General features: G+C 37.9%; 1 long non-coding RNA gene across 1 annotated transcript; it reads right to left on the bottom strand.

Annotated features, from left to right (window-relative positions):
• Positions 1-5524: 5524 nt before the first annotated feature.
• On the bottom strand, positions 5525-25138 carry LOC125694363 (uncharacterized). The gene is made up of 3 exons (XR_007377533.1): positions 25107-25138; positions 5692-5754; positions 5525-5567 (listed from the first exon to the last, which is right to left on the bottom strand). It is a non-coding gene; the product is annotated as an uncharacterized LOC125694363 (long non-coding RNA).
• Positions 25139-25455: the final 317 nt, after the last annotated feature.

Genomic DNA, 25455 nt, shown 5'->3' with positions numbered 1-25455 from the left:
TGAACATAAACAAAATACTGAGGGCACTCAGAATCTTCAGACAGGATTTATTCACTCTGCTTTTGCTGTCAGCTTACATTTTTGTGTGTCTTTTCCCCTCCCTACCCTACCCTTCCCTTCCCTTCCCTTCCCTTCCCCCCCCCCCCCCCCCCCCCCCATTGCGTTTACATAAAAGTGGATGTGCTTAGAAAAGAACAGAGGTAAAAAAGGAAGGCTGATGTCATATAGAATAGATCTACTTCTGCCTCTCCCCTGTTACACAGTTTTGGCTTTTTCAAAGCTGTCTCTCATATGAATTGATTTCAGGAATAATGAATTTATGATTTTATATATTAGATAAAGGTCATATTCTTCCAAGTTAGTAACAGTTGGATTATAAGGTGCACTCTGCTGCTATGCTCTGATCACTCACAGTGTTTCACAATGATGCTTTTCTTAGAAATAAAAGGCTATCTCCAATATATTAATTTGTTCTTACTGACACTCTTTCTGTTGCTTTTTCAAGAGCTTATGACAAGCTCTTGATCTTATCTCATAATATTTCTTAGAATTGCTGTATTCAGAAAAGTACCTCCGTGTTTCTCTCCAGAAATGGATGCAATTCATTGATGACTGAAATGATCCTTTAACACATACAATAAATCAATATTTCTGCCTTTCAGTGTCAATAAAGACTGCCAAAACTTTGAACACTTTCTATGTAAGGCACACAGTAAGTTCAAACAAATGCTAAAAATAGAAACAAAAATGGAATAATCTCTTTCCCTTCCCCCAAAATTGTTCCTTACTCAGAGCTGAAAATGGTCATTGGCTGTGTGATTATTTTGCTCCTGGAATGGGGCCATAGGCAATTTATTTCTCAGCACTTATCTGAACTTTATTTCATTCTAAATATCATTCCAGAGTTCTCCAGTTCTAAGAGGTACTAGCTTCCCTATTTAGAAAACTTACTTGTATTTTTATCAGTCAGTTTTCCTCTAATCTGCAACAAATGTAAAGGAATGGGAAGAAGAAGTGGAAAAAAAAAAAAGAAATAAAATGTAAAAGGCAGCCTAACTATTCTACATCCTACAAAGGAACAGATGTTTCAAAGGGTCAGAACTGGATCTGTTCCCCTGTAAGCGAGGTGCACTCTAGAACAAAAGTATTGCCTCCTTAAGCAAAGATGTACAGCAATCCAGCACCATTACACTTCATTTCTAGCCTGATTATGGACTCAGAGGGAAAAGTACCCTGTTTCAAATAGGAGAAAGATTTCCTGGAGAATTCTCAGACTTCTTTACAGATTTGCACTTCCATTACTGATCAAATCCTATTCCTCAGATCAGACCTGTGTGTGAATGTATGTACTGAAAAAAAGTCCAGGCTGTTAACATCGTGAACATCTGCACTACAAACATCAAACAAGTTTTACACACACAGAAGTCTAGGACAGATTCTCTGCTTTAAATGAAGACATCTCTATTCCATGAGCTGAAAGAGGAATTTCACAGGCTCTCAGGTATATATCTGTTTGGTTTTTTTTTTTTTACAATTGCTCCAAGTTCACTGATTTTAAATGGACTCTCCTAACAACAGAGACAAACATATGTACTGGGAATTTATGGGTTCAGATCCTTATCGATCATCTCTCTTTTCTGTTGGCAATTAACATTGTTCAGACCTCCTGTCATGTTTGGTTACAAGTAGGTCATAGCTCTAAAGTTAAATATATAAAAATATCAATATCTGAAACACAACCATGAAAAAACATCAGTGACTTCTTTTTTGCTCGAGCTTTTCCTCATCTGTAGATAGCTCCCATGAGTCTGCTACAACCAAGTAAACACTTATGCTTACACAAGTTTGTTAAGGTGTTTTTTCTTGCTGTCCATGCTATCTCATTATGCCCTGTGCAGCAGAAATTTGGGGGTTATCTTATGTGCCCAGTACCACGGGTGTTCAACCTTTTGGCTTGCCTGGGCTGAACTGAGTGAAAAAGAATTGTCATGGGCTACGTATTCATAAGTTACTCTAAAAGTAATTATTATTCCCATGGAAACTATAGCAGAGAAAAAGGGCACAATAACACTGTTTGGTCAAGCAAATTCTCAGCTACAACATACCATTTTTCAATACAGTCACCACCATTAGTGCCTGCATGCCGTACTCGTGTTGGTCTGTACCAGGGGAGGTGAATCATTGTCACTATTATCACTGCTAAAATTCACCACCCACCACTTTGTTGTGCACACATCCACTGGCTGGTTTCTAAAACATTCAAGCAAGTGCTGATGAATGCCAATCAGTGCATTTTTTCTACATGGAGAAATTCAATGACACAGCTTTGCTTCATTCACGCTTCCATGCCAGATGCCATTTCGCCAGACTGCCTCTCTGCTGCCATCTGTCACATGACAAGAAACGTTGGAATATTGGTGAGAAGGTTCAACCTCCACTGCCATACCATCAACATTTGCCCCTGCTATCACAGGCCAACATCATAAAGTAGGATGCATTATTTTCAGAGAAGCCCTCTTAAAATATACATAATATAGCTAATGAATATCAAATAATAAAGCCTACTTTAATTTTTATGGTTTTTCAATAAAACATAAAAATGAGAGCAAGAAAAATCATAAAACTAGCGGGATACACAAAATTGTTTTTGTGAAACTAACACATCAGTCTCGTTTGATGGCAGTGTTTGCAATTCTTAGCAATTTCTCAAGGTATTCATAGACATTTTGGATGAAATTTTACTCCTGTACTTCATCCTTCACAACAGTCATTCACAGATGTATACACTACCAAAAAGCAATGACACAAGGCATGACTGTGAAGTAATGGTAAGAAAGATCTTATAAATGTCTGATAAAGGGGCATGATCAAACTTTCAATTGCAACTCAACACACTCCATTTGAAAATTCACAAATAATGTAATGTTGACTGAAAAACAAGTTGCAAATTAAAAAATTAATTTTTTCAGCAATCTTGAAACCTACTCTCAAATTCCTTTGTCAAAATGGGAAGCACTACAGTGTATTTCTTGCTATTTACAGGACTGTGTTTAGCCCATGTGTCAAAATCCATAAACTTATTTACCACAACTTAAGACAGCACTGCACTGCTTCCTGTGCCCTGGTTTTAGCCCACATAAGGTTAATAGTGCACTGATTTTCTGTTGGCGCTGCGGGGCCAGGCTGCGCTGCTTGGTGAGGCAGAGCCACCACTAAGATAGTATGGGGCAGGGGGGTGAGCTGCATTGTGAGTTGTGCTGGGATGCATGCAACCCATATCCTGCAGGTTGGACATGCCTGACCAGTACTGCAGACAACAAAAATTCTGATGTGACTACATTAGTGTAACACAGTTGTCCAATTTAATATGTATTTGATGTAACCACTCTCAAATACTGAGCTAAATGTACACAACACTGGGTTTTAAAGGAAGTCTGGAATGCTGAATCCCACTGTCATCTTACTTATACAGGCTAAGCACTCTTACTCTGTTATTCATCTAAAGGAGCCTTCCAGAAGTCATTACAGTAAGTTCAAAATTACTAAAAAGTGATGTTGAGCAGAACACATTGTCTTGCCGTAAAGCCTGCAAATGCAACTTTTATTCTAAGATAAATGAAGATAGATACTGTATTCTATTTTCCATCATATCATGCCTTACAAAAGCAACCAAATATGAAGAAAGTGTATCACAACATAAATAATAGTCTATCTCCACTTGCCAACTTCTTCCTGCTGGCAAATCAATAAAAACACTTAAATTATTTTTTTAAACAGTGGCATTGTCATGTTGAAACCTTGCCATTATCTGCTGTGTGTACCAAAACCTATATTTACTTAAGTCAAGATGGGAAAACACTGTTAAGGTTAATATGTGGAAAGAAGAGAGTGCTGCCTCACCACACAGTATGCCTTAGTGGGTAGTCCTCGAAGGTTCTATTCCAAAAAAGACCAATAAAGGCTTCAGTTCTGACCACTGGTGTTTCCACAATCGTATGAAGTAACTCAAATATCAGTAGTGCACTACAGCCCACCTAAGCAACAGGTTGGGAAGCAGGAGGGGAAAGCTATTGTCAATTCAGAATAAAATCCTAACATCACTGTTATGGACAAACTAGCAAGTGCAGTCCAAATCTTTGTGCAGCCATCCCTGGAGCTTCAAAGACTTTCAAAAAGTCTTGAGATCATCCAATTTTTAAACAAAATGTTTTTAACAGCTATACTGATGTGAGAAATCCTCATTTCTATCTCAGTGTTTCTTTATAGCCTATTTAGTTGGATACGATATTCATGAGACAGCAGCTGAAAAAAATTTTAAACTAATTTTATCACAAACCTTTTCAAAAGGTTTTCCCATTCTCTGGAGCATGCCACTGCTCTCCCTCAGACCTTTCTCTTATCAATGGGAAAAAAGTCACATTGCAAACAAAGTGCTTTAAATTAGCTTCTAGTATGATAGCTTCTAGCACAGAAAATGCCTACTGAGTACCATTATCACAATCATTAATCATAAGCAGTGATTAATGCGCAGTGCAAAATGGGTAGAGAGATAGTAAGGTGGTGGTCTAGTAGCACCAATTCCAATCTTTCCTTATTTATTTTGCAGAAAAGTCACTTGAAAGCATAAAAATCTTTCATTACTTCTGACTTTACAAACTTCCGTTCAGTGTATATTGTTACCTACTACCTCATCTAGCCCTATGCTGCACAAAATGTAGAATTTACCACAATTTTATCGAGGGACAGAAATATCCACTTACACTTAGATGAGAAAGGAATGTAATGCCTTATGTTTATGGACTGAGTGGCATAGAAAAATTCAACCTTCATTTCACATTTAACTGATTTAACTATCGGTACTCATTGTGAGGTGGAGGGGAATCTGGTATTCTGAAGAATATGCAAGACAGACATCTTTCTGCACGATGTCTAATAGCTGACCTTTTGAGATGGCACAGCACAGTACTATTTTTATTTCATTTACAATTCAGCACCTTTCTTTTCATGTTATGGTACATAAAATAGAGATCATAATTTTAATATTGTCCCTTCTCTGCAATGGAGCTTTTAATTAGATAGCCATGATTATACGTACGTGTAAAAAGTATATTTATGAAAACATCAGCATTTATCACAGGGAAGCAGATAGCTTTACAGCAAGATTCTCTCTGTCAGACACAGAATGACATTAAAGAGGTACAGAAAACATATATAAAACTTTTATTTATAGAATATTAAGATGATGTATTTTAAAGCTTTAATGCAGAGAAACACAAAAATCATCAGAACCTTATCCAGCTACTTGAGAGTCCAGCCACTGCCACTGACTGGCACCAAATGCCCCACACGAAGCCTCGCACAAAACGATTGTCTCAAACATAAAGACTGTGGTGAAAGGCCGAAACCTCAAATTGTTCCAGGTTCTGAGAAGGCTTACATAGCATGTCACAGCAAAACAGGACAGGATAACATGCTTCTTTACTCATGTCAGCCTTCATTTCAAGCTTTAACTGTTCAGGCCTTGAGGAAAAACTTTCAGGAATATTTCTCCCCTAGTAGAAGTGAGCCTGGTGGTACATATGAAAATGTTTTGTTACTTAAATGAACATTCTTTTCTCATTTGAGAAGCTATTGCCCTTCACCTGCCACAGCCGTTTGCATAGTCTAATCACTAGTGTGAAAAACAATCACCTTCGCTTTGAATTTTGAATTTCTCAGCATACTTCCTTATGAACTTTCAGGTACATTTTTCTCCTGTAGAAAGATGTTAATATTAGCAAAATTGCAAAGAAATGATAAACAAACAAAGAAAAAAAATGCACGCTAAAGAGGAATGCTTCTATAGGGTATATGCTTTTCCCAGAGAGATTATTCAACAGCCTTGAATTCTAGAAAGAGATACAAAGATTCCTATATCTCTCCACCTGCTCATCTCTTACTGTACCTATTACTTTTATCATCTTAACCTGTATTAATCTCTGTTTACTCACGCAAATAGTAAGATGAGCTTTATTTCTTGGGGTTGCCTCTCTTTTCATCAGGAAGAAGGGTAAAGCTCGTCTATATACATACAGAAATACAGATGAAAAGAGAGGCAATTCAAATTGCACAGGAGACCTATACTTGTACTCTCCCACCGCAGAAATGAAAGACCAGGAAAGTAACTTTATTTTTTTAATGGCTGAATGTTTAGCTTTATTTGAGGTCAAATTAAAAGATTTCTCATTATGCTAATGCTTGATAGCCAACTGCAGCACTTAACACTGCAGTTGGTATTAGCTGCTTCTCATCTCAACACCAAAAAAAGCATCTGCAGCAGAGCAGATCTTTGAACTGTTCTCTACGAGGCAGAAAGGCTTCAGCTCCTTCTGATGTAGTTATATTTAAGCTACAAAGAAAAGAGAAGCAAAATCTTCATTTTAATCAGCTATGACATGAAGAAACTAAAAGAACAGATAAGATGTAGTGGAAAATGTTGCTTTATAGTCACTTCCATGATTATTACAGTACTTAAGCTCCTTCTATAACATTTTAATGTTAATGCTAAAAATTACTATGATAAACCTGTTTCGCTGCAAGTTAAAAGACAGTAAGGCTTATATCAACAGTGAATAGAAAAACTGTAGTAGGTAACAGGCCTGGAAGATCATTCAAATGCATTCAAGCTAATAAATATGAGTATTAAAATTTATAACAAAGATGAAGTTCATTTCCTTATTGCACACATATGCCCACTTGTACACACATTATACACAGATACACACAAGCTCACAACTGATTTTCCAAGATGTGAGACAAATGCATGGGCAGCATCTCCTCTGCCTAAGCAGGGAGGGCCACTTCTCTCCTCCTGTAAATTCGCTGAAGACAGGCATATCACACCAGGGAGAAGCTTGACCCAGAATGTCAACAGTTTTGAGAAATAAGAGCTTTTATTTATTACACAATTATTCACACAGAGGGATTTGCTTTTCTCTTTCAAAAGGATGTGTCATTCAGTTTGACATCTAATGCTTCTTTTGCAGAAGCTGCTTTCTCAATTTGGGTGATGGCAGAACAAGCAGTGTCAGGCCATACATATTTGATTTGCCTGTGTTTGCAGTAGGAAAATAAAGTTCTCAAGCCAGCCATATCAAGATACACTGCATATCCTGGGAACAGTGAGAAGATGGGATTCCTCCTGGCTGAGTGAAAAAAAGATTGAGATGAATTGTGATTATCTCCTGATCACCTACCCGTTTCCTCGTCTTTTTAGATCTCATTCCTTTCTTTTCTTCCCCATTTAATAATATTTCAATTCCATTGGCTAGCGCCAGCACACCTTCCTCAAAACTTCAAAGGCAGGTGAGAAGATTCATCTAAGCCAAGTCACCTCAGAACTGCATTATTTACAGAAGGTATCAGTATTTTTCTTCTAACATCGTATATGACAAAAGAATGCTATTTGAGCATACCAGTTGAAACCTAAAACTAAGAGAAAAAGCAGACCCAAGCAGAAATAACCATATTCCCACCATGTCTCTCAGGTCTTAGCAGATAGTGCTAGTGCTTAGCAGATAGCAGATAGTGACTGATGCTGGATCTCTCTACTGGCAAATCCTTTCTTTAGAGTCGAAATTCAGACCTCATATAAACTACTAAAGCAAACTCTTTCCAAGTCTCTACACAGCTACTTTCTACAGGAACTTCACTCAGTGTATTTATCACCCACCTGACAAATCAGAAATTTAGATATAACTGTTAAGTCTACAACTTCAAAAAACTGCCAAAAAAAAAAACAAAAAAAAACAAATTCAGAGACTGAATACTGAGTGGGACCAAATGCCCCTGTAGGCACTCTCTTCCTTTCCAGATGTCATCTTCCTATTTCTCCTTCAAAGATTGCAGTTACTTAAAAACAGCAAAAGACAGGACAAAAGCAGACCACAAACATAAGACAGAGATTCACTGTGTCAATACCTCTCACTGTGCCCCTCATTGATGGTCACAAAGCAAAGCATAACTCTAATTTAAACTACACTGATTTCCAATCTAAAGAGTTTGTATGGGGACCACACAAAAAAAAGAAATAATGAAGGTAATGTTTTTGGGATTCAAGAAAAACCAATACAGAATAGTCCCCAAGAAAATCCCATCTAACTTCCACAAGAAAATTATATTGACTTGGAGTTAAATCAGTATCTTCGAAATTAAATCAAATTGACTGACTACTGAATTCATAGTTATGTAAGTATACACCGCCTTCCCTGTGTAAACTGAGAAGCAACAAAAAGATTATTTACAACTGGTGAATCAGTATATCAGCATATAGTGCATATAAGTGACTTTTTTTTTTTGGTTTTGTCGATATGTGAGCTTCCTCCTGCTATATGGGATACTTTTGTCTGTGTCTGCCTATGTAACAACAACAAAAAAAAAAAAAAAAAAAAAAAGGGCTTTTATCATTATGTAAGGGGAATCTTAAAAGCATCTCGGTCTTAAAGCATAAGCACTACAGTGTGCCAACAACCAGCTGAGGTTAGGAGGAAAATGTTTACAGAAATGCTGGGATGAAGTTATTTTTCTAATGTAGCGTCTCTGGAACATACACCACACAAACTGTTCGCCTGTATTGTCAGTTTCCGGCTTTTAACACAACATCTTATATAATCCTTTGAACTGCAGGGCACACAAATCAATCTGCACACAACACATACCAATCATTGTGGTCACTGACAAAGACAACAAAAATAACTGAAAGAAAAATAGTTTTCTATATGTAGTACTGGATCTATACAATGGCAGTGTCTTAGAAAAACTTCCCATATAGAGAATTATGGCTGACAGCAGAGTATTTCTGTCAACTTAAATAAAGAAATAAATAAATCTTGGAACATGTAAATAGTCACCCTGATCAAATTCATTTAAAATTCATCTCATAATTAAAGATTTTAAAAGAAAAAGATATAGATTTTGTCCAGTATAATATTAAAGCATAACGGGATCCCTTAGGTCCCAATTAGGAAAATGATTAGAAAATGTTTGAGTTATAAAAGCTGCAGGTAATGAGAACTGCTCTCTACTGCCTTGAATTAGCATACCAATGGGACCCCAGCTTTAGTTTGATGGAAAGGCAGAGACCCAGCACATTTTTTGCCAGACAAATATAGGGGGTATTTTGAGCTCTAGTGCTAGAAAGAATTACTTACGCAGGCAGGCATGACCAGCAACAGTGAAAAAAAGTTACAATACAGAAATGCATTGCATGAAGTATTTCTTAGTAACAATGCTGGAGAAAAAGATACTATGAGTGGAGCAATGTGAAAAAGAACAAAACAAAGCAGTGCCCAGTAGGTTTCTGACTTCGATACGGTAGGACCTTCATCTACAGCATTGATCCATAACAGAGCTATGGCCTCAGCTTCATCATATGACAATGTTCTGTTGCAAACTTAAAGTTGTACTACAACAGCCCTAGAAAACTGGGTTAATTTCTATCGTGTTGAAAAATGAGGAATACTGGTTGCAGCTGATTTTAAAATGGAGCACACAACAGTTTTGGTTGGATATTTTGCTCAGAGCTTTCTAAATTTAAGCTGACAACACCTAACCGCTTTGATCCTGAGAGTAAGTTATCAGACCAGTCAGATATGTACTGAACCCTAAAGCTGTTTGTCACTTCTGCAGAACTTGCCAGTGGACTAAAAGGCATCTCCCACCTCCCCAGTCACAGCCACCACACCTGCCTCAGCTCACTGCTGCCTGCACATCCATGTTAACAAATCCTGCCTTTCCACGTATTCCCCCTGATCTAACACACCATCCTTCACGCAGGAGCAAAGTGAAAACCTGTAAGATATACTTACAGAAGCTGGTAGCGAAATAGCTAAAATAAGATGCTTGGGAGATGCTGTATGAAGTGTGCTGTATGAAGTACATGACTCTGAGGGATTGTGAAAAGAGTACAGAAGCTTCCACAATGATGAACATTACATGAAAAGAGGATGAAAGAGATTCATGTTTGGTGGCAATGGTGTATTTTGTGTCAAGTGTACCACTACTATTCATTTGTCAGGAGGCTGGGGAGTTTGCACATTATCAGGGATTACTGTAGAGGATAAGGTTTATGCAATCACACAATGGCACTGAGATTCCTGATGACAGAGATAAGAGGAAAATAATTGCTTTTTATGGCTTTTTTAGTATCTTGCTCTACTGCTAATAAAAACTGCTAATAAAAAATAGCACTGAAGTAGAAACCTGGTTTGTTGATTTTGTTGTTTGTGTTTTGTTGGTTTTTTTTTTAATCCTGGGCAACTATGAAGTCTAGAGGTTCATAATGGCAGAGATAAATACTTAAATGGGGAGAAAATCTTCCCTGTTTTTAATCTGAGGACTCCCTTGTCTCTGTAGCTTCTCAGATTATAATATTTCCCTTTCACACATATGCTTTTCTTGCAAAAAGATTTTCCTCGGGTTCTGAAGCAGCTCTTCTCCCAAAATGTATGCATGAAGAATGAAAATGTAAAGAAAAAAACCAAAAAAGTCACAGTTATAGCTCCCACAGCACACATCTCAGCTCTCCAGAGCGTGTAGAGTATTCTGTAATACTGAATTTGCTGCTAAACTTATCCTTTGATTGCACTATATGTACAATACATTACAGTGCTTTTGACTAGTCAGCTTGCTGTAGTCTGTAGGGAACAATTTTCCATCTGCTGTTTATCACACCATTAGTCTGGCCACACTCTGGTCTCTTTCATGACCTATCAGAGGCTCTGGAGTAGCCTTTAATGGAAAAGAGCATTCTGATGATGGAAGAACGGACTAATGCTTTCTCAGTACTTCCCTGCACAAAATTCTGCTAGGGAATGGTTGTATGAAAGAGAATACATGCTCAAGAAAGAATACATAATAAGTCACTCAGCTGTGAATACAGTGACCTCACACTGTGCAGCTAGTACTACTCTCTGGTCTGGTGTAGCATAGTCACAGAAGCAGCAACCGTTGATGCTCATCTCTCATTAATTTCAAATCCTCACTGAAGGTTTTAGAACTTTTCCCCTTCTCTGAACTCCCTTTAGCAGATCTCTTGATCTCTTTATCAATGATAAAACTACATTAGTTCTTCCCACTTTCCAAAGCAAGGGACAACATCCATCTTCATGAAACAGTAGGAGGAGGTTGTGCAGCTAAGGAATACCACACCAGATTTGAGCTAAAACAAAGCATTTTCTGTAGTACCATGACTATGAATCACTAGGCTTGTCAACACATACTCAACAGCATTCACAGACTACCTAAAGCCAATACCCATCATCACTTTCTTTAGAAATGTCACCTAAAAATATCAGATAATGCCTGCATCCTAAACCCAAATTCTGAATGATTCTGTGTCTCAGCTGCCCTGCATACAAGGCACATGTGCCACAATTCTTCTTCCATGCATGGTTCTCCAAGGGCAACAAAAGAACCCACACCTTGTATCTCTGAGTACAAGATAAAAAGACATAGCATTACCTATGTCGGCCACATGTAGGAAATGTAACATGAGACTCCTCACGCAGCAGTGAATATTCAGGAAGATTCCCCACAGAGAAAAGCTTTGTGGAAATCCCTGCAGTATCGTTAACTTCTAAAACTGGATATACATTAAATGAAGACACACACAAACATCCATCCTGGACAGACAAAAGGTTAGTCTAATTCAGTATTATCTCTTCTGGGATATAGTAAACACATATGGAGCAGTATAAAATTAGGGCAAGCATATAGCAATACTTCCCTTAATTTTTGCTTATGCACCAGATACTTGTAGCTTCAAAACTCTGCCTTTAAAATATGCAATCCATCCCTCAATGGGAATTCAGGTCATGAAAGGAGAACAAAAAGAAAGCAGTTGCTAAGAGTGGATGCACACATTGCCACAGCAACATCAGTGAAGATCTTGAATTTATGCACAGGGGAGTCGTAGTTTTGCAGTTGGAGGAGAGGATATGCTCTCACGCTAACCTTGTACAGACCCTCATGTTTAGATAAGCCAACAGTAGTCCTTGCCTATCTTCTTTACACCTAAGAAAAGTTTATGGAATTACATGATCTCTTATGTAGACTGACCAGAGTGAGGCAAAGAACAGTTTTCTTCTCAAACGGCTTATATTCACCTACAGTTTTTTATTTTGAATAAAATGCATTTGTGTCTAAAGTGTATTAATCTTTACTGCACCGTGAACTAAGATTCTGTTGACTTCTTAAAATCCCTACAATCCATGACATTGGTCAGAAGAGAAATTATCACAAATATTTTGCTGTATCATATTAATCTAAAATTTCTGCAGCTTTTCTTTTTCTGCTGCTTCAAAATATTTTTAGTATTGCATCTTTTTTCTGCTACAATTTTGTAAGCAAACTTTTGACTCCAACCCAAACAGAAAACTATATTGAAATAGTTTGTATTTATGATGCAAATCATGCAGTTATCTTCTTTTTCAAAGTTTCAGTGAAAATATATATATTTGGAGAACAGGAAAACAAAATGATTATTTGATTATCTTCAATGTTACTTCCTTTGATGTTAATAAATCGCAAGAATCAAGTAACAGCAGCTATGTTTCCGTGAAGCTTATTATAAGCACAGTAGAGAAATGCACATGCTTATGCAATTAAATAAGCTCGCAGACCTGTGTCCATTTATTTTATCAAATTTTGTAAAAAGCAAAAAGGAAAATACATTGAGATCAGTGGGGAAACAGAAGAAATCAGAGCTTATTCAATCAGTTCTTCATAGCTGTTCAAAAAACAGTTCTAGAGAACAAATCTCAGGGAAGGCAAGCTCATATTTTGCTATGCTACCTCACTCAAATTTATATTTCATTAATCCTACATGGACTGAAATGTCCAGAGTGCAAAGTGGCATGTATATTATCACCTGTATTACTGAAAATTAGTACTCCAGTTAGTGATGTTTTGAAGCTGAAATATGTTGTTTGCACAAATCTCCTCTAATCCTGCTTTTCTAGTAGTAAAGTGAGTCAGTATCAAGCGATATTACTATTGATCTATCATCATAAAGATGGCAGTACTTCTAAAAATCACTTACAAAGGCACACAGGAAACCATCACCTCTGCAGCACTGCGTCTAACCACTGCTGCAACACTGACTCACAGGGAAGACCATCACATATGTTGCTGAAATGTAGTGCTAATCCACATGGCACCCTACAGCACACATAACTGAAAGCAAAATTAAATATGTTAAGTAGGACGTTAGAGAATTTTGAAAACCAAAGCACTACAAGTGGGTTTTCCCTGGGCTGATCTCTAAACAGCCTTATAACAAGCCCTATGTCACCCTATGAAATGCACTGAGGAGGAGCTTCAGAAAAGGCAGCTAATTGCTCTGTCTAAAAAAAGAACACAAAGGAAGAATAAGGAAAAGGTATCAGGTTATTCCTGCGTGAAGTAGAGACACTTTCTTCACTTTTTTTGTTGTTTTGCATTTTTTATGAGATCTTACACAATGCAATAACAAGTACTCTGTACTTTAGAGTAGCACATTTGTTTCTTAGGCCACTGCTTCAAGCAGCAATAAACTCATTTTTTGCCCAGCTAGTTCTGTTGCCCTCAATAGTCTACTTAAGATGCATATTCCCTTTAAGTCAAATCCCCTGACACAAGTAGAGCCTGTTCCCTGTCCAGATGCAATAAACTGACTGCTACTGTCAACTTATTCAAAATTTTGCAATGGCAGCATTGCTCCTAGCAGCTTGTTCTATTAGTTCCTAATTTATATTAATTCTATATGATGCAGTATATTAATATCTCTCTTCTCCCTTGATTTTTGAAATAAACAATGTGATTTATCAGGGGCATTTTTATACTGCCAGTATGTAATTGCACATAGGTGAATAGTTAAGTTCTGAGGGAGCTTTATGAAGGGATCAATCCTTTTATTGCTGTAGTAATGAGCTTCTAATGGCCGGCTGAATAGATCTCCTAGCCTTCCCATGGAAGCAAGTTTTAGCCATCCCCTTTCTATCTACCCATTAATCATTGGTCTTCCACGAACAAGTGCAACCAACAAAACTGCGCTACTGAAAATAGCAAAAAATGAGAATCATTACATCTCATTAGCACCACTACAATATGAGGACTGCTGTGAAAATAATGTCTCCTATTTAAGACGCTGGCCCATGACAGAGACAGATGTTGGTATGGCAGAAGTTGAAACTTTCTGGCAATATTGCATTGCACATTGTTAGCATATGACAGATGGCAGCACAGGGGCAGTCTGACAGAACAGCATCTTACATGGAAGTACATATGAAGCAAAGATGTGTCACAGAATTCCCCCACACAGAAAAAAAAAAAAAAAGTGCACCCACTGGCATTCATCAATGCTTGCTGAAATGTTTGTGAAGACCAAACAGTGGATACAAGCGCAGTGAGTGACGTGTCAGCAGTTCCAACAAAGACAGTGGGACACCTCCACTGGTACAGTTTTTTTTAAAGGGCATAGCATGCAGGCTCTTGGTTGCTGAAGAAAATGCAGAGCTGATACTGGTGACAAAGCTGAACAACAGCATTTTGCAGCTGAGAATGCACTCTACTAAATAGCATTGTGGTGCGCTTTGTATTTGCTGTATTTTCCATGGTAACAAATAGGAGGTATTACTTTCAAAGTGGACTAAGTAGAAATATAATAACAGTATGCAATTCTATAACATGGTGGAAAGTACAGTGATTATAACAGGGCAAAGTCTTTGGCTGCAGCAAATGAGAACAAGCCCAAATGCAGCAGCCATAGATACAAAAAACAAAGGGAAAAAGTGGCTTACCTTTGGAAGGCCTCAGGTAGGCAGGTATCTCCAGCAAGATATTCTTGCCTCCACTGCCAATCTTTAAATGAGGTCTGTGAAAAGGTGGATCCTGGTTCCACCCATTCCAGTCATTCAGGTGCACTACATTCACCTAACCTCACCTGGGTTGGCCCTGCCTTCCCACCAGTTGCTCAATCACTGTTTCAGGCTGTGACTTAGCATTTCTGCTATGCAGTACAAAAAATTTCCTTACATAGCTTGAAAAGAAAACATGGAAAACTCAGGGCCATGGTAAATAGACATTAAGCTCATCTTCTGCACGTCGCTGACTCACATCTAGGACATAATAATATTGACCTACAGTCATAAAAAAAAAAAACAGCATGTTTAAAACCTCACTCTGGGGAACCAACTGGACTTTGCTGTTTGCTGTAACTCCTACAGTTGGTCACTGGAGAGCAATAGCAAGTTCCTTCTGCCAGCCAGAGAGCAAACCTGCTGATATAACTATGTTCCTAATACTGGAAAAAAAACGAATGAAATTTTATGCCAAAGAGTGTTCTGTGTTGAATAAAAATGTCAGGACAAGTGAAAAGTAGCTGAGACTGCTTTGTTCAGGTGTAGGAGCTTAACATTTATTAACTGTGTTACCTGTAACAGAAAAATGATGGGCTTGTTGTCCAGTATGGTCTGTCCTGCCCTCCATTACAACTCTGGTAAACTGAGAGATAAGCAGCAGACACCTCTTTGGGACTCCATTAGTATCACCAGTAAGACTTTGCGGTATCTTAAATGTCCTAACACACTTACTACACCTCCCACTGTAGGGGTGACAGAAATGGCTCCCACTAACTTAAACAGGCATAAATTGTCACAAATCTGTGTTTCCTCATCAGAGGATGAAGTCTCTTACATTTGGCATCAGAAAGCCACCCAGATTCATCTAGATATCCAGTACTTAGGCAACTGAGAAGGCATCTTCCCTCCCTACTATAATACAGTGGCTTATGGAGAAAACTGACTAACTTAAGGCATACAGCTGGAGGTTCTTGGCCATATTTGGTGAATATGTCACTTCTTACAGGATAAAAAAAAAAAAAGAGTTTTTTTTTTCCCTTTGGTATATTTTAGACCACACCTCCATAATAATACCTTTTTTTAGTTCCTGCCAGCAGGAGACTGCAAGAGGCTTCCCATACTGCCAAGAGAACAACTCACGGAGTCAGCAGAAAACAGTGATCAAGTGAGCTACTCCCCTTGGGCCTCAGGGTGGACAGGAAATGAAGCAGGTGGACACACACTGAAAAATCACCAATCAAACTGCATATTGTGTTCCAAGGCACATGCACAGTATGGTCCAGCCAGGATGTTATCTACAAATTAAACAGGTCTCTTTTATCACTGAGGTATCAACTATGAGATGAGTCTGTGATTCAGATCCTGTTCAGGCAACATGTTTATTTTCCCTTTGCAAGTATCTGTACACTATCTTTAGGCAGCAGGAGCACTAGATTAGTAGAAGGTTGAACACAATACTCACATGGTCATAACACCATAGGGCAGGCTAAATAACAGTAGGCGTACTGCACGTAAAGTAAATGATACTGTCAGGTCACAGATTACTTCTAACCAAATATGAAGATTTGGATGACAGTGACTGAGAAGTTCAGAGCGTTGAGGACCTAAACTTGAGGGAAGCATGTAGAAATCTGGCTGTTCAATAAGCAGAAGCAACATCTCATTTCCTGGCAAAAAAATAGGTTGTTATAACCTACATTTTCAGCATGAAATCTCATCATCAAAAACAATGTTCTAACTACTGCAGAATAGGAAAGAATTGGATAATTAGTAATCAAATCAAATGGTTCCTTATTGAAAGGCTTACATTTAAAGAAACAAACACTAGAGTAGAATTCCTACTCTTACATGCTTCAATTGATTTCTTGATGTCAGCTCCATAAATTTGCCTTTGCATCTGACACACATTCCCTCCAAATTCTCAAGTTACCAATAGCCAAACATCTAATACAAGAGAAGGCAGAATTCTTAGAAAAAATTTTCTGAACATTGCAACTTGCATGTACCCCATTGCTCATGGAGGCTTACACCCAGTTCCTGAGATTCTTCTTCAAACAGGGCAGGGGTGAAAATGTTAGGCGACGTGCCATCTGCACAGTGATGGCACAGCAGTCCAGTCTGCCATTTCAGAGGCTCTACTTCGCATGGGAAAGTGCAAGAAAAATCCTAAACATGCAAATTCGTTTATCTTCTTCGTAATCAGTTTCTCCGTAAAATGAAGAGAGTAGACGACACTCTGGAATTACACATTTACTTTTAATTTCTGCATCGAGATTTTCAATTTCTTTGATGATGTACAAAATAATTTTCTCTACTTTTGGTATGTAGAAAAAAGCAAACGACACATATGAGTAAACAAGAATATGCAGTATTTAATTTTGCTTTCATTCACATATCCGAGAGCAACAGTAGTCAAACACTTCTGTCAGCGTTACTACTTTGACATTAGACTACTGCTTTTAGTGGTAACCCCCTGCTTACCTATTTTTGCAATAGTCTGCTTGCTTTCCTTAGCAATGGCCACAGTATCTACACTATACTCTGGATTTACTGTTCTTGTAATGAAGAGCCAGTCTATACAGGAGATACATGGCCTGTCTGATAGTGTGCAGTTACTCCAGCATGCCTGAAGCATGTGAGTGCACAGGTCAGTACCGCCTTCTTTAGTGGAAATACAGATTGTACCAACCAACGGATGCAGATGCTGAGAAATATATATTTGACAACTTTCCACAAATGATGTGTTGGGACTCCTATGCATTCCCTTGCATTTGTGGTAGAAGCTGTACTCATGATGACCTCAATACTGACTTACCTTCAAGACAAGGTTTTTAAATAGATAGCCATTCAGGAGCTACACAGAGCAGCACATAGTTTCTGTTGATTTCCCATTCATTTTATTTCTATTGTTAACCAGTCAGAAAAAAAAAAAAAAAAAAAAAAAGTTTCTTCAAACAGAAATGTAAGACTTTGACACTGGTAAACAAGATTAATAAACAATTTTTGCTTTAATCTTTCAATATGCTTTCTCATTCAAATTAGAATGAGAACTGGCAAATGCAAAATTTTCCTTTCTGTACTTTGATTAACAGAAAGAGATCTCTTTGTAATGGCAAATCAAACAGAAACATCTGACAGGTTACTTCATATAAAGACTCTTCTGTTCTTATTTCTACACTTCATAATGTGCATACAGTTGTGCTGTTGGGTTACCAACTTGTGTCACAGGACAGGCACAGAATCCACCACCCTCACAGAGAGCTCAAGAATCTCTCTGTCAATGAGGCATACTTTGGAAATGGACATGGAGTTAACCTTGTCAGAATTATCCATGACCCGACTCTAACGTTCTGTCAGTGTCAATTACACCAACACAAAAAGAACATAAAAAAACAACTTACACCAGACTGGAAAAGATGTAATTTTTGCACTATTGCTGCCAGTAACTGTGTAACAGAAAATTATGCTTTAATTTTCTAATTTGGTGGAATTTTATGGCCAATTTCACAAATTTAAGCAACTGCAGGAAAGGTAGCAAACAAGCAAAGCCCTGTCTCCTAGAAAGTAATCTGTCTTTGGCAGTCAATTGCGTAAGGGCCAACTTAAATGTCTTGAAGGAGCCTCAGCAATAGTGTATTAAGGAGCCTGGGTGCTCTGACCATAATGACAAGGACACTGATGCAAATCTCTGCCAACCACCACCACGGAGAGCACAGCCAGTTTAAATGCAATGAAGCGCACTGCCAGTAGCATCTGAGTTGAATAAACAAGTCCTGCTCCATCAGTCTTTCCTTCTTAAGCCTTTTATTTCTTGTCTAGCAAATTGGAAGACATCGGGATTAAGAAGCTTTGTGGGTCAGGCAATAGGAATAGTGGACATTGAATGAAAAGAGATGTCATTTAGAAAACAATATCAGAGTCCTTATTACAATGAGTAAATTAAAGACTTGGCCCACCTGCTTTCAAAGCACCCACTACCTGCTACTTAGGACAACTCTCACTCTGCCCCTACTTCAAGTAGATAGTAGTGTATTTTAAAACAATTAGCAAATAATATCTTTGGCATGCAGCCGAAGTGCCAGAAAATTAGTGTCATCAATCACTTTGTAATATCTGCTGCAATATCAAATAAAAATCTCATTTCTGTATTATGATGAAACTAAAAAATTGAACCGTGTTGCCATTAACTGAGATAAAACCCAATCTACAGGATTTCAACCCTCATTTGAAATTCAGTTTATTACAGCATCTTCCATTATCCAGTTTCATTATTTAAACAATAATATGCAATAAAAATACCTCAAGGTTAAGCTCACAATTTAAGTGATTTAGCTGTAAGTCACAAGCGGAATGGTCCAGCATCTCTCTTTCAAACACAGATTAAAAAACTGTTCCATAATTTGGCATGATTTACACTCCTGTGTGAAGAGTCTGGTTCTCATATATTAGGGATACATTTCTAACTAGAATTGAGAATCGTTACATGGAAAATGCTCTGTTTTACTGTGTATTCTTCTTTTACACCTGGGTACAGATCTACTAGTGCTGCAGCCACTAAAGAACCTGGCACAGTTAGCATATGGAGTTCACACACCCAGGGAATTACAGGTGAGAAAGAAGTTGTACTGACAATAGGCTGACAGACCTGGAAATAATGTACATGGATACACTGTTCACTCTTTCCATACACAAACAAAGAGCAAATCAAAGGAAAATAGCCAATTGCAGGTACAGAAGAAACAATAGGAGATTCTTCCTCACATTGTTAAACTGTTGAACTCACAGTCATAGGACATGGCAGCTGCTACATCTTTACAAGGGCTTAAGGGCAATTGGACTAATTCCTAGAAAAAAATATTCATCATTATTTAAAAAGTACGAAGTTACTACATTCAACTCATGAAACCCTTGAAATACTGGAACAGTATTCCAGTAAATTGTTAGTCTAGGCATAATTCAGTTCTTATTTACAGCACCAGGAGCTGGTCAATACAGATATTTTATGTCCTTATCCAAGTACCAAAGGGAGAGAGATTGTATAAAAACTTCGGTAGACAATATAAGGGAAAACAAACAAATGGAGGAAAAAAAATGGATAGGAATAAAGTAAATTACGGAAGTTTGTGCTAGGAACGTATGCAATGTGATACTACATGCCTGTGGTTACACATGAATCTTAAGTCTCTCCAAATTCTGATGGACCCTTAATATTTCAGCAAATTCAGCTGCATACATAGAATATGAATTTTAAATCAATAGTATGTATTTGGAATTCCATTTTTCTGTGTAGGAGGAACAAAAATATTTTCACTGGTAAATAAAATGTCCAAGCTTAGCATTTTTTTGTCTAGGAAAAGACTGAGTGAATCTGCATTCAGAATGACTTAGCTTTCCTCTATGTAGTCTACTGCCAAGACAATGTTATTCCTGAGAACAACAGCCATCATGTTGCTTAGAGGCTTAAGGAATTTTACTGTTACCACTTTCAAAGAGCGAAGAAAAAACTTCATACAAACTAAAAAGACAGGCAAGGAGTCAGTTCTACAGGCATATATGTTTTCACACAGTTTATTGTGCCAAGTCTTTAAGAAAATGATCCTTTACAAAATGTTACATCCCTATGAAATAAAACTGAATGTTGCTTTTGTATACACCTTAGAGTATGTTTTCCAAAGGCATTTTCCCCACACAAAGTGCAAAAAGTTCTGGCAAGGTAATCTACCAAAATACAATGCAAATAGTTACAGGGGGAAAAAATTATTATAAGTGAACCAATGGGACATTTTCTATCAGTGTTTTTTAACCACTTATTATTCTATAACATCCCTGCAAAACAGAAAACAAGAGGTGATACTACCCTTAAATAGACTGAGCTAAAAAGGGCTAATTCTGGAACATCCACCATAGGCTTCAGAGGCTTTCCAGAACATGATCTCAAATGCTTTGCCAGAGATCATTAAACCCACCAGAAACAGGGACAGTCCAGAAATACCTGCACTGTGAAATTGCATCTGCTCATGCACCATGCAAGGTCATGCATAGGATGAATCACACAATAGCCTGAGCAGCAAAATCCCCAGCTGCAACACAGTAACCTTCCCAAACCCTGGGGCCCAATGCTTGAATCTCAACTAATTAGCAGTTTCCAGAGCATGCTGGCCAACAGTATCTTGTCAGTGGGATCTTAGAGTGGCTAGGAAAAACAAACAAAAAAAAAAAAAAAAAAAAAAAAAAAAAAAACCACCACACATCAAGGGAACAAGAGCAGGGAACAGGACTACATCTCTACTAGCAGTGATCTGCAAATGCCAATACAGTGCAAATCATAAAGTCATCACCATCAACCTGATACCTCACAGGAAGACTTTGGTTTTAGGAGAACGCAGAATTCAAACGTCAAAACCTTGCGAGAGAACAAGATAGCGAACTAACAAACTAATATAACACAAAGACATATGTATGAAATAAAATATGCAAATAAACGACAGGACCGTAAGACATTATTTACAACAATCCCATGAATACAATATTTAATTGCATACACATTCTTCTGAACACTTACTCCTTTCAGTGGGAAATGCAGGCCATTTTGAAGCAGGGAGGTTGGTACTAACAGCTTCAGACAGCTTTCATTTTTAACCCTACATATATGCAGCCACTCACTGGCTTTCTTCAATGCTCTTAGCATTAGCAAAGTACAACATGCATGCACGCATAAAGAAAGCTAACTGCAAAGGGGAAAACTATTTGCTAATATTGAGTGGTTCACTAAAAAGAGAAGTAACAACACTGCATATAAAAGAAAGGATCAGGGTAAGCACAGCATCAAGCCACACAACTTAGGCTACCTTTTTGCTTTAATTCTCTTCTAGTTGATACTAATTTACTAGGAAAAAAAGAAGACAAAAAAAAAAAAAAGAAAATTAATAGCCAGGACAAATCTATTGGAACATCACTGTATTTAGTGAGTCCAGAGGAAGGAGAGAGGTTGCAGTAATTGACTTGCACTTTGCAAGTTTTTTGGGTTTTTGTTTAATACAAAATGGAAAAAAATACACAAATATATATGCTTCCTTGTATTTTTGTTCAGTCAGTGCTGTAGTCTTGATGTCCTTCTGTTGTCATTAGATATGACACTACAGAACACCACCAAATTATACTCTCAGTTCATGGGAAATTATACTTCTCAGTTCATCGTTAACACAGTGGGAGACAAAATTATTTTAATGACATCTTTAAATATCACTGCTAAATTCATTTAATTCTGTGTTTCAGTCATATCTTTACATCTTCTAGAAAATATATCCACTGTCAGTGTAGCCAGACTAACATACTTACTGGACCACAGTTTGTAGATGCTTATCTTCTATACTGCGTCCAGAATCTGGGGCATGACACTACTACTGATCACTAAGAGAACTTCTGGTTCTCTCCCATTCTTTGGCTTCTCAAATCTTCCCTGCCCCTTCCCAGGAGGCCGTAGGTTGATATAGCACTCTATGACTCTCATCTTCTTTTGGATGAAAGCGTGAAGTCAGAATTCAGCCACAGACAAAGCAGTAAGAAATTAAAGCAACAGATGCCAGAAGATAGATAATGGCAATGTGCACTGCAAAGGCACTGACTTCAGAAATGTTTGGCAAAATGTCATATTACAATAGCAAAGCAATTTCAGAGATCAGTCTTCCAAGAGAAATGTGTCAATTTTCATTTCTCTAACTCCTGTTTCATGGTTTTGGAAGAATCAACCAGGATGAAATTTATTTCTACTTTACTCACTTGTAGATGCGTAATTAATAAGTAATGGAAATATAATTGGATTAAGGTAATGTGATACTAAAAGCATAGATGTGTGACAAAAAAAAAAAAAAAAAAGTAAATTCTATGGCTAGAGAACACAGGGCCATTATGCTAAATTAATTTACTCTTTAAGCAATTCTGTGGTAGGTCCTGCTTCCTCAGACAGAAAACTGAATTAAACAATGCTTAAAGAACAAAGTTCCACCTTTCTCCCCTAAGAGGATTCAATCATTCTTTTTCAGACTTTCAGTCCTGTTTCACCCTCTCTATTAGAGCCATCCACACCATAGCCCTTCAGGACAGTGCATGCCCAGCTTGGATCTGTTTCCAGTCATGGAATCTTTTAACAATAAAGATATAAAGCTGAGAGCAGGTCAACAGAGCAGGCTGCTGAGGAGTAGCAGGCTCTGTTATCCATGTCAAAGAGCAACTTAAAACCACACTTAGCTTAATCCAGCAGAAATCTTCCACACTGGGGAAAAGTGCACAGGGCAGGGAACATCAATGTCACAAAGAGGCTTGGCCCTGCAGTCATTTATTACCACTCCACAGTCACAAGTGAAGGGACTAGAATTGCAGATACAAGTTTTTCTGCATTCCTCACAAACAGTGAATTTATGATAAAAATATTGGAAGGAGAGAAAATACATTATCTGTGAACAGTATCAAAGGAATCTCTCTAGAAAATAAATACTATGTCTGCACCTATTTGAATATGAAGCATTCGTGCCTTTACAGTTCATTCAGTAGAAAAAAATCCAAGCCACTTCATGTGAATGACTGTGTTTTATACCTGAGACTTAGAATTACTGCTTAGCAAAGGAAGTCATCAACCTGCTTCTAAACTAGGACTAACAATTAGCCCTTACCAGTTGTTTTCCAAATGTAAAGAAAAGAGATAACTGATTCAAACTAAGTCAATTTCTATACCTGCTCCAGCGTGAGACCTCTGCAATATGAGCAAAATATGTCAAGTGCTCAAGGAAAGGCTTGCCTGTGAATTGCAGCAGAAACACAAATAAATAACGTATTTCAGAGATCAGCTATAGAAATCATTACTTCTTGATTTGCCTTTGTGCGCTTAATCAAAAGCCTAAAATGAGGAAGTGCCCTCTTGTAATTTCAGACAAAGATCCTGCAACACTTGATGATTATGAAAGGTTAGACCACTGCAGTACACTGATGACGTGCTGACTGAAAAAGGCTATGAGGAAGAAAAGGAGAATGCAACTTGAATTCCCCCCTACAGATGTTACACGTGAACATACACCGTGTGGGCTCCTTCTGGAAGGGCATGAAAGAAGCTACAGTCATAGAACTATATTGTGTGGGGCCATTCTAGCACTTGTCAAAGGTGTGCCTGTCTGTTGTTATGACATTAATATATATGCTAATCAAAAGAGAAAGGAAATCGAGCTACAGATTCATGTTAAATTGAAGCCAGGAAATTTATTTACTCTTCTATATGCTAACTTGGTTTCACACATCCATGAATGCTCCCCCTCCAGCATCCCTAAAATTCATGACAGCATCCAAGCAATTTAGTGCTGCTACAACATATGTAGTTAGCACAGGCAATCTATTACCACATTGCTCCTTCTTAACAAAGTATTTAATGGTTCAATTAACAACATTTCACAGATTTCCAGAATTGAAGGGGTTGAAAGGAACATCAAAAGATCATCAAATCCAAAGCCCTTGCTAAAGCAGGTACCCTGCAACAGATTGCACAAGTGGGCATTCAAACAGATCTTGACATCAAGATACACAACTTCAAGTCATGAGCCTGAAGTTCAAGAGTAGCAATTCTACTTATTGGTCTCTTATTGCTTTGCTTCTTCCACACAAGATCTTGAACTCTCCCATCTCATGATCACTACATCCCATGCTTCCCAAAACCACAACATTCCTGACAAGCACTTCCTTGTTAGTAAAAACAAGGTCGATTACCACACCTATTCTCATCAGCTCCTCCACACCATGAATCAAAAGGTTATAATCAACACATTGCAGGAACCACCTGGACCTAATATGCTTGGCTGTATTGCTTATCCAACAAATATGAGGTTGGTAGAATTTCCCATGAAAACCAGTGTTGGGGGTCATGAGACTACCTCCAGAAGCTTGTAGAAGGCTTCATCTACTTTCTCCTGATCAAGTCACCTATAGTACACACCCATAACAGTATCATTTATGTTAGCCAGCCTCTTAGTTCTTACCTACAAGCTTTCCACTTGTTCACTGTTTGCCTTAATACATTCCTGTTGCTCTCTCCTATAATGAGCAACTCCACCACCTCCCCTCACCAGTCAATTTAACGATTGCTCTTCTGTATAGTCAATGAATATACAGACATTATAATTAAGAAATATACAGGAAAGTTAGGCTAAACAGGTTATTACACTAAAGAAGAACGGATGGAAAGCTTACCCTTGTCCTAGGCTCGCTGAGAAGACTCCAAGAGGAGTAATCTCTAAAAGAAATGTTCCCCCCGTGGCAGTCTGCTCTTAAATGGGGTCTAGAAGAGGTGGAGCCAGGCTCCATCCCTTCCGACAGCACAGAAGAATTGCCTTCACCTGTGCTCTCAGGGCTGACTCATTGCTCGCCTCAGGCAATCAATCAGAGGTTCAGGCTGTGATTCAGCAGTTCCCATACATCTTCCAATCTCCTCTTTTCACTGGTGTTTATTTCATTCTATTCATTCTCTCTCCTCTTCTCAAACAAATGTAACTAGAAGAGATCTAATTTGCTGAAGATATTGCTTTGTAAAAACTTTGCT

Source organism: Lagopus muta, chromosome 6 (genome assembly GCF_023343835.1).
Source record: "Lagopus muta isolate bLagMut1 chromosome 6, bLagMut1 primary, whole genome shotgun sequence".
In the NCBI taxonomy this organism is placed as follows: Eukaryota; Metazoa; Chordata; class Aves; order Galliformes; family Phasianidae; genus Lagopus; species Lagopus muta.
This window is presented reverse-complemented; position numbering and strand designations above follow the sequence as displayed.